Source organism: Chenopodium album, chromosome 17 (assembly GCF_948465745.1).
Source record: "Chenopodium album chromosome 17, dcCheAlbu1.1, whole genome shotgun sequence".
NCBI classification, from domain to species: Eukaryota; Viridiplantae; Streptophyta; class Magnoliopsida; order Caryophyllales; family Amaranthaceae; genus Chenopodium; species Chenopodium album.
This window is the reverse complement of record NC_137850.1, coordinates 51239839-51249561: the sequence shown is the minus strand read 5'-3', so window position 1 is coordinate 51249561 and position 9723 is coordinate 51239839. Positions and strand designations below refer to the sequence as shown.

General features: G+C 36.7%; 1 long non-coding RNA gene and 2 pseudogenes across 4 annotated transcripts; 1 reads left to right on the top strand and 2 right to left on the bottom strand.

Moving 5' to 3' along the window:
* The first annotated feature begins 46 nt into the window (after positions 1 to 46).
* LOC145589290 (putative protein phosphatase 2C 28) lies at positions 47 to 2008 on the top strand (annotated as a pseudogene).
* A 195-nt stretch (positions 2009 to 2203) lies between these two features.
* LOC145588562 (uncharacterized) lies at positions 2204 to 6929 on the bottom strand. Of its 3 annotated transcripts, XR_014101607.1 has the most exons (4): positions 5064 to 6929; positions 4883 to 4954; positions 2623 to 2679; positions 2204 to 2522 (listed from the first exon to the last, which is right to left on the bottom strand). It is a non-coding gene; the product is annotated as an uncharacterized LOC145588562 (long non-coding RNA). The 3 variants fall into 3 exon arrangements; XR_014101606.1 differs by having other exon boundaries at positions 2204 to 2679; XR_014101608.1 differs by lacking the exon at positions 2623 to 2679.
* A 132-nt stretch (positions 6930 to 7061) lies between these two features.
* On the bottom strand, positions 7062 to 8421 carry LOC145588553 (putative CCR4-associated factor 1 homolog 7 pseudogene; annotated as a pseudogene). The gene is made up of 2 exons (XR_014101605.1): positions 8202 to 8421; positions 7062 to 8118 (listed from the first exon to the last, which is right to left on the bottom strand). The product of XR_014101605.1 is annotated as a putative CCR4-associated factor 1 homolog 7 pseudogene (transcript).
* Positions 8422 to 9723: the final 1302 nt, after the last annotated feature.

The following is a 9723-nucleotide window of genomic DNA, read 5'->3' as shown; positions in this document are numbered from 1 at the left end:
ATTACTCATTAGTCAAGGTGGCCAGGTGGGTGTGCTCATCAAAGCAATGGCATCAACCAGCCAACGTGGAAAGAGATCCAACGTGGAAACCAAGGGTAGCTGCCACCAATATATACATTAATGTTCAAAGGTTCCGTTGTTACTTGACACCTCTTTTTCAATTCTAAGGGTCTGTTCTCATTGACTGTATTGAAGTGAACTGAATTGAACTGAACTAAATATTTTATGTGAGAGGGAAATTAAGATAAGAACTGAACTAAAATAATCGTATGAGAACAGGCCCTAATTCTTCTATTGGACCCTTTGTTTTTAGGTGCTTCTCTAACGTTACTAAATCTTTTGTCGTTTTTGTTACTTAGTAAAACTACTGAACTAAACTAAACTGATTGGGGTTGAACTTAACTGAACTGAATAGAGCTGCAATGAATTGTTTATAGGAGAAGGAAATTAAGAACTGAACTGACTGACTGAACTCATTGGAGCTGAACTGAACGGAACTGAAATTAAGCTAAACAAAACGGGCCCTTACTGAAAGACCTGGCAAACGGGTCATTCGGGTCGAGATTGGATCGGGTTGAATTCGAATCGGGCCAATTTTGAGTCAGCAAATATTCGGGTCGGGTCGGGTCAATTCGGGTTTCAGGTCAGCACTTCGAGTTAAGTTCGGGTCGAGTAATTTCGGGTCAGGTCAGTTCGGGTCGGGTCAATTTTTAGGACCAATTTTCGAGTCAATTTCGGGTCAGGTCAATTTTGGATCGGGTCAATTCGGGTCGGGTCGGGTCAGTTCGCGTCAGGTCAAGTTTGGATCGAGTCACCAAAATAAATTCACTTTAAAAAAAAATAGTTGGAAAAATAAAGTAAAATCGTTAAGAAAATTTTAAAAAATCGTGAGTACATATTACTTAGAAAAAATGGAAGCCTTAAAATAAGTAATTCACCATTTCACCCTATTCACTTCAGGAATCTAGTTCACTTCGGGTTTGGTCAATGCGGGTCGGGTCAATTCGGGTCGGGTCACTGTAGATCGGGTCGATTCGGGTCAATCAATTAGGGTTTAAATTGGGTCGGGTCACTTTAGGTCGGGTCGAGTTCGGGTTTCAGGTCGGGTCATTTCGGGCATCGAGTCAAGTTCGGGTCAACTTCGTTTCGGGTCAAGTTTACATTTGCAACATAATCTCTTCAATAACATTTTGAAGCAGGTATCATCAAATCACTATGCATTTTACTATCACTCTTCTTTTTAATTTAATTTTCCTTGGTAGCTGGATTTCTGGGAAGATCCTGAAGCAGCTGTCAAAAGAGCTTATAAACAGACGGATGAAGGTGTTTTAGACAAAGTGGTAGGTTCACGAGGCGGATCAACAGCAGTAACTGCTATCCTGATTAACCATCAGAAACTTATTGTTGCGAATGTTGGTGACTCCCGTGGAATATTATGCAATAAACACGGTATAGAACAGATTACAGTTGATCATGAACCAGAGAAGGAAAAGGAGCTTGTTGAAGAAAGTGGTGGTTTTGTCTCCCAAAGACCAGGTACACCATTATATAATTACTGGAAACTACCTATTTGTAAGACATGGCAAATAAAGACTGATCGAATTCATCATTCATTAATTCAGGGAACGTTCCTCGTGTAGATGGCGTGTTGTCAATGACACGGGCATTTGGTGATGGCAGACTAAAGGAACATATTTCTTGTGAGCCCCATGTAAGGATCGAGACTGTGGGTGCAGATGCAAAGTTCATAGTACTTGCAAGCGATGGACTCTGAAATGTGTCAGTCAGACATACAGAAGTGATATGGTTGATATGCTCTGATATGTTGGTGGTCTAAATGTGTTGTATATTGGCACAGGTTATGTCAAATGAAGAGGCTTGGAATTGTATCAGAGAACTCAATGATGCCCAAGTAGCGGCTGAGCAGTTAGTCAAGGAGGTGTTGCTAAGAAGAAGCCGTGATGATATATCATGTGTTGCTGACCTTGCAGTTATGTTCCATGAATAATTTAGTTCTTAGAATTGATATTAAGATTCACCCTAGCTAATTAGCTATACAATACTTCTTATTCAGAATACACAAAACATTAGTGAAATAGAGGATTTTGATTTCTTTTCTAATTCTTGCATCAATTTTTTTTTTGGCTACATGCAAATAAATCAATAATATGCAATTTTAAGAATGCAATAATATTGTTCTTGACTCAATCATGTTTTTAGAAACACTTCCACATTTTTATCAAATGAAAAAACCCTATAGAAATATACTTTGGAATAATTGATGTATGACTTTTTCTATCATAAAATCAAATACAACTCAGATACATGAGTATGGCTATATACCTTGATTAGGCTTAGAGTTAGAGATGACGAGGCTCTCCAAAATAAGAGTATATACAGGCAATACAGCATAACAGAACAACGGTTATTGGCATCCTCGTGATAATATGTAATGTACAGGCCTTCAGTTCATAAAATCACATATTTGCTGTCACTTCCCGAATTTCATCCAAGGTGATAGTCTGCAAACATGGAAAGATTATAAGAAATCTTGATGCGACCAGCATATCCAGAAAATAAAAGCCTTATAGGAAAAAGAGCATTTAGGATGTTAGGCTAAACTGATCTTTCCAGCAAATTCATTCAGGTGTTGGGAATAGCATGTAGTGGCACTCTTTCCTGTAAAATTGTCCGCCTCAGTTATAAGCTATGAGCCTTTTTGTTAGATAAAATAGAAATAAAAAAATAAAAAATAAAACCCAAGAAATTATCATGGTCGAATGACAAGAAATTATCACAGAGGCACAGAGAGTAGCCATAAACATAAACACCACCACCTAGAGTAACATAATGGCCAGTTGAGCAGCAATTAGCCAATAAGGTAGTCTTTCCTTATTGTATTCTAAGTTAGAGACGTGAACATGAGAACGTAAATTGCAAGCAACAACTACCATTAGCAGTCCATAGCACACTTTGGGATACAATTGGTTTGACTGTTTGAGACATTACCCTCTTAAACACAGAAGCAGCATATTAGAAAAAAGTCATGAGTGTTTAGCAGGCATGAATTAGCTGGTGAGTATGTGAAAGCCGGTCCCTGAAGGTTAACCTATTTAATTAGGAAACTAGGAATAGTGAAGTTCATCATCATATATTTTTTTCCAAGGAGATTAGAAGGCAGTAGGAAGAGAACTGGCTGTAGTAGATTCACTCACAAAACAGGCTATGATGAATCAACACAGCTATAATTATCAATCTCCTTTCTACTTCACTGCTAATCAAAAACAATTGGAGGTATCATGGTTATCAATTCAGGGTATTGTCCAATGTCATTGTGAAGTTGGTCCTTGTAGACATCTTATGCATTCTATTTCAAAAAGGAATGCTGCAAAATTCACTTAAACCTCTTTGGTAGACTTAATTATTCGCCTTCAGTCCCCATATTCCCATGACCACACTTAGACAGACTGACTAACAATACTCACTAAAAATTAAGAATCATAATCAGAGCATACAGAAATTGCCTATTTAAAGCAATACAATTTGTGACACTCTTAGCTCAAAATGAATGCACAATAGCCACTGATTGGAGGTATGCAGAACATCTGAACATTCAATGGAGGGTAGAGCTGGAGCCATAGAGGTATAATAACGCAAAACTAAATAACTTGCTTGTAACAGTCTCAAAAGTTATAGCAGATAGACTGACAATACCCACCAGAGTCACCACCATACACATGCATGTAACTGAATCCATCACATCCTACAAACTCTTGAACTGTTTATGTAAAGGATAATGATATTGCTAATATCATTATCCCTTGATTTACTCGTTGATTTACAATTTTAGGTTGATTGTCAAAGATTTTCCTAACTATTGTCTAATGTACCTAGACATAAACTCTAATGTATCTAGTCATAGTCTAACGCTTACTTATGTACTATAAATACTTTTGTATACTCTTAATATAATTCAACACCATTACATTTTTTTTTTCTATCTCGCCTTCAGTAGTTGTGAAGGAATCCCTATATTTTTATTCTTCTCCCATATGTTGCAAGCACATACTAGCAAAAAATTCTTCATTTTAATTTTGCAGTCAATGGTTCGCATGTCACAACAACCGTGAAAAACACCCATTAAGCAACTCCTTATTCTCTATACATTTGGGAAAGAAAAAAAAAAAAACCTACTCTCTCCAAACCCACTCGGAGAATGACAATGCAATGCAACCCTTCTCACCAACTACACTTTAATTCGTACATTGACCAAGATCGATTTGCGTTATTATATCCAAGATCAATCTCTTGTTCCGGACGTCCGTCTTGCGGGGGCGTGTAAAGGATATGAAAGGATAACGATATTAGCAATATTATAGTCCCTTGATTTACTCCTTGATTTACACTTTTAGGTTTATTGTCAAAGATTTTCCTAACTATTGTCTAATGTACCCAGACATAGACTCTAATGTATCTAGTCATAGTCTAATGCTTACTTATGTACTATAAATTTTGTATACTCTTAATATAATTCAAGCTTTCCAACATTATTCTCTTTCTCATAACTCTTATCAGTTTATAAACTAGTCTCTCCTAAAGTTTTTAAGCTACAAACTCGGCAGTTAAATACCATTAAATCCCTTTCACTCTGCATTGCACAGACGCAAATTGGTATTTTGGTACTAATTAAGTACAATCTCCCTCTGACCCCTCTACTATCAACCTCAGTATCTCGAGAATATGAGAATTGAAGCATCTTGAGTTACTGCATTATTAACTCTTAATGGAGATGACAGAATCATATGTATGCTCCACAGGTTAAGCAGGCATCACTATATGCAGAATCATCTGCAAGAAAAGTTGATTTGGAAGAGAATCATACCTCTCCCTCATAGGCAAACATGGGCAATTCCAAAAACCTTGCTTGGCTTCAGCTTCTTTGTCCTCATTATACCTGAGCCACAGTAGAATTACTTGTAACATCAAAATGTTAACAATCTTGTGAGAAAGTAGGGAAGCTCCGTGAAAAGTAACAGTAAAGTTGATTTGGAAGAGAATCATACCTCTCCCTCATAGGCAAACATGGGCAATTCCAAAAACCTTGCTTGGCTTCAGCTTCTTTGTCCTCATAATACCTGAGCCACAGTAGAATTACTTGTAACATCAAAATGTTAACAATCTTGTGAGAAAGTAGGAAAGGTCCGTGAAAAGTAACAGTACTCAACGACATGCCCTAATGTTTCCCTGTGTTCTGCTAATCCCTGTAAACATCCAAACAGGAAAGTTACATAAAAGTTTTAAATTGCAGAACAAGCAGTGCGCCTGTGGAGAATTTTACATATCAGACCAGGAATTGTTCTTTTCCCCAACAGATATCTGACCAGATAGATGAAACAAACCTTTTGACATATACTCCTCCAATTTGTATGACTTACTTCTAAAAAATTTCATACATTCTCGTTTTTCTATGATGATCCCTTTAGGTAGCTCATCTAAAGTACAACCAACAAGCAGCATCGAAAAAACTGTCAGATCTTTACTGAAACATCAAACATAGTTCAAGATCCCTAGTTACATTTCTTGACAAGAAATACAATTATATTCATCTATCACACAAAATACAACTTGCCTATCATTTGTTTCACTTAATTTGAAATAAGTCATAGACTACTATTATTGCAGACATATCCTTAGAAAGAATAACAGGATTTATTTCCATTTTCCATGAATCACTCATCTTCCATAACCCATGAATTAAAATTCTTGCAAACCTAAGTTGATTATTAATTTATAAAATTACAATAAATTCAGCTAACAATAACAGCCACAGACAAACTCAATTGATAATTACTCTTCTAACTTCTCAACAAACTTAACAGAAACTCCAAAACTATGTTCATATCCAAGATTTAACGTATGTAGGCTTGTAGCACAGAAACAGCTCGGGTTTAGGAAACGGAAAAAGCTCAAGTCTAAACCATTTCTGAGTTTCATTAATACCAAAATTTGTATCGGTTCTATCTCACAAATTAACAGAAAAAACTTTTAGAGACGAGTGGGTATTAAACAAAGTGAATATGAGAGGAGGAGAAAACAAAATATGTAGTCCTCGTAGTTTAAGTTGCACTTCTGTTTTGAAGCTCAAATCCGAGAGGCATAGCATTATTGTGAACCTTCCATAGGAAGACTTACCAGTTCTGCTGATCAAGATCTTCCAGGTCCTATTCCATTGGTAATTAACCCTCCCAGTAAGTTCAGTAAAAGTCCCAAACATCATAGGCAAAAAGGCCCCCTTCCTGAAAAGCATTGAGACCAAGTCCCTGGTACCCAATGTGGATTGTATATACAGTTCCTAGAATGGTTCCAAACGATGGAGTCTTCTTTGCCAACTTGGAGAAAATCTGTATCGAAAAGTTTATTACAAGCAGAAAGAATAATCTCTCATGTCTCATCCACTTTCCAGTGGTCCTAGGTAGTGCCTTGGCTTGTTAATCCTGCACAAAGTTGATCTAAGGTAGCCCTGTTAACAAACATCAGTGGTTTGCCATCCTCATCCACCCAAGAACCATAGAAGCTACCCACCCACTCTTGTTAGACTGAACAATGACCAACAGAAGCAACATTTTACGCAGGGCCTGCTGATCAGACTAGCCAGGTGCCCACTCTTGTTAGACTGGAAAGAAGGCTTTGACGGATGTTCAAACTTCTTTGTCAAAAACTATAAAGAAGAATCATAAGAACAGATGTCTATTTTAGCACTGAAGTAGCAGGAAAATTTCAAGCGTCATCCAATAAATGCTGGAATCAGCACTACCAGAGAACATCATCAGTCGATTAAGTAGCCACATTTAAAATAAGGCAGTGTGAAATCACATTAAGATTGTCAGCTACTCCTATTATCCAGTCACAAGCAGATAAGGAATTGTAAAGCGTAGATCACAGAGAGAAAGAAAGTGCAGTCAGTAAAAGAGGGGGGGAGGGGGGGGGGGGGGGGGGGGGGGGGGGGGGGGGAGGGGGAGGGAGAGAGGAGAAATATATATATGATCAGCAGAGCACAGGTATGACAAAACTCTATAAATCAAAAATTGATTATAAAACTGATTTTACCAAAAGTGTACACAAAATGACTACATGGAAATTCAACATTAAGTTTGATAGTTCTCCTGATTAGTGAACACTTTGACCATTATCAAAACCTAATCCATACAAAACACCAGCATATTTCTCCATGGATCCACTGAAGAAATTGTCCTTCAACTTCCTGAATGTACAAGATGTAAGCAAACTATCAGAACCAGCCTGGTGACACACACCAACCCTTTCAACTTCCAACAACTCAGCGAGCTTGTTCAAACCACCATGTAAGCTGTTACAGAACTTCATAAGGTGCTTTATATCATAAACGGTAGGGAAATAGGTCTTGATCATCTCAAAGAACTCCTGCTGGGTGTCAGGGAGGTTGCGACAAGTGAGGAGCTTAAGCAAGTAACCAAAATCATAACCACTATGGAAAGTGACCCAATGGACATTATAGTTTAAAACAACACCAGAAGACATCAAAAGCTCACCAAACCTCTTGGCATCAATGCCCTTGTCATTATTTTTCTTGAAATCAATGCCACTCTGACAGAGAAGCTCAATAGAATCATTGGCAAAAACATCCTCATTAAGGTTAAATTCGCGGAAATTGAATTGCCAAATGCAAAATTTATCAGTACCGCAAGTAGGAAGGTTACCAAGTTCATCAGAAAAGGTGAGGCCTAATTGAATCAATTTCAACATGTCGACATTATCCTTGAGAGTACGGTAGTGAAAATCAGAGCTACTCTTAAAAGTACCGACAGGTCGAAGGACAATACCTGGAAACTCAGTATCCATAGCTACAAAAGGGTAATCGTCAACTATATCACGAATCAAACCAAATTCATCCTCCAGATTATCTTCCCAAACCTCTCTAATGTGAATTGAATCACTATTTGGAAGAAGCGACATTTTATTCACCAATGTTTTAACTAATTACAACAACACCAAAATTAAAAAATTGAGCATTACCCAATTCAATCCCCGAATATATATACTTATATAGCTTTCACCGAATTGAGATCCTTCCGATAAGATCTGCCAAAACAAAGACAAATGAATCAGTAAACAAAACGAAAATCAAAACGTACGAAGTGAATAAAAGGCGAATATAGAGAGACCTGAAAGAAGGATCTAGAGAGAAAGGGTTAGGGTTTGAAAATGTGGTCTGAAAAGATAACAACTTTATCAATTACTCTAGGAATTAGGAATTTGACGAAAATTCCAGAAATTCAGACCCACAGGGACAAAGACAGAGACAGAGGAAAGAGGAGAGAGAAAAAGAGAGGACAAAGGGCCCTCTCCTGCAAACTGCAAACCTCCAACTCCAACAGATGCCACACCAAAGTACCAAACAAATACTCGTACGAGTACACTTTTTTAAGTTTTAACTCAAACCTTTATTTTTTTTTCTGAGAAAATTCATCTTGTTTATTTTAGGGATTTTTCAGTTAGTATCACTTAACTTTTAAAATTTTGAAAAAAAAAAAAAAATCGTAAATGTCCATTTAATTCCTTGATTAGATATTCAATTGACATTATTATTAATATTATTATGCACAATTTTTGTATATATGGTTGATTACACCGTGTGGCCAGAGTTACTTGTAGGGGGTTACTCGTTTGGCCAAGGGTTACTTGTAGGGGTTACTCTTTTGGTCAGGGGTACCTGTAGGGGGTTACTCGTCTGATCATGGGTTACTTGTATGGGGTTACTCATCTGGTCATAGGTTACTTACTTATTCTTGGTTTATTACTTGTTTGCTCAGGGATTACTTATTCAAGGGTTACTCATTTAGTAAGGGATAAATTATTGGGGTTCCTTGTTCAAAGGTTACTTATTCAAAGGTTACTCATTTGATTAGGAGTTACTCTCACACAAAAACGTGTTAATCGACTGAGTAAGTAACCCTTGAATATATAACCCCTACAAGTAATTCTTACAAGTAACCCTTGAAAGGAACTCATGTAGGTAACCCCTGAATAAGTAACCTTTACAAGTAATCTTTATCACACGATGTGGCTAGCAACACAAAAAAGTTGTTGATTATTATGAGAGATTGTTATATACACTCATGTACACCGTACACCCATGAGTATTTTGTGTTCATTTTGATGATGCTTTTCATTTAATCATCAAATGAAAAGCAAAAATTAATCTTGATTAGTTGGGTGTACGGTACACCCGGGTGTATAAAACAAGTTCCACTATTATTATATTTTTCTTTCCATTGTGTGTATTTTGTGGAATTTGATAAAATCCAATTTTTTTTATACAAGTAAAAAAAACTTTTTATTCGGTACATAATTGTGAAACATATACGTAATACGGACTATAGAGTATGTACCAATTGTAATAAAGTAATTGATTTCTAATACAAAGCAACTTTTTTTTTTTTTTTTTACAACATTATAATTTAGGAGAGTGAGGAATTGGTCAAGCAGTTAGAGTTTACAAATATCAATTTTTTTGATAGTTTTAGGGCTTGTTCTCATACGATTATTTTCAGTTCAGTTCAGTTCAACTCAATTATGTTCTTATCTTAATTTCCCTCTCACATAAAATATTCAGTTCAGTTCAACTCAGTTCAGTTCAATACAGTCAGTGAGAACAGGCCCTTAGAGTTTGGTTGGAAGAAGTTC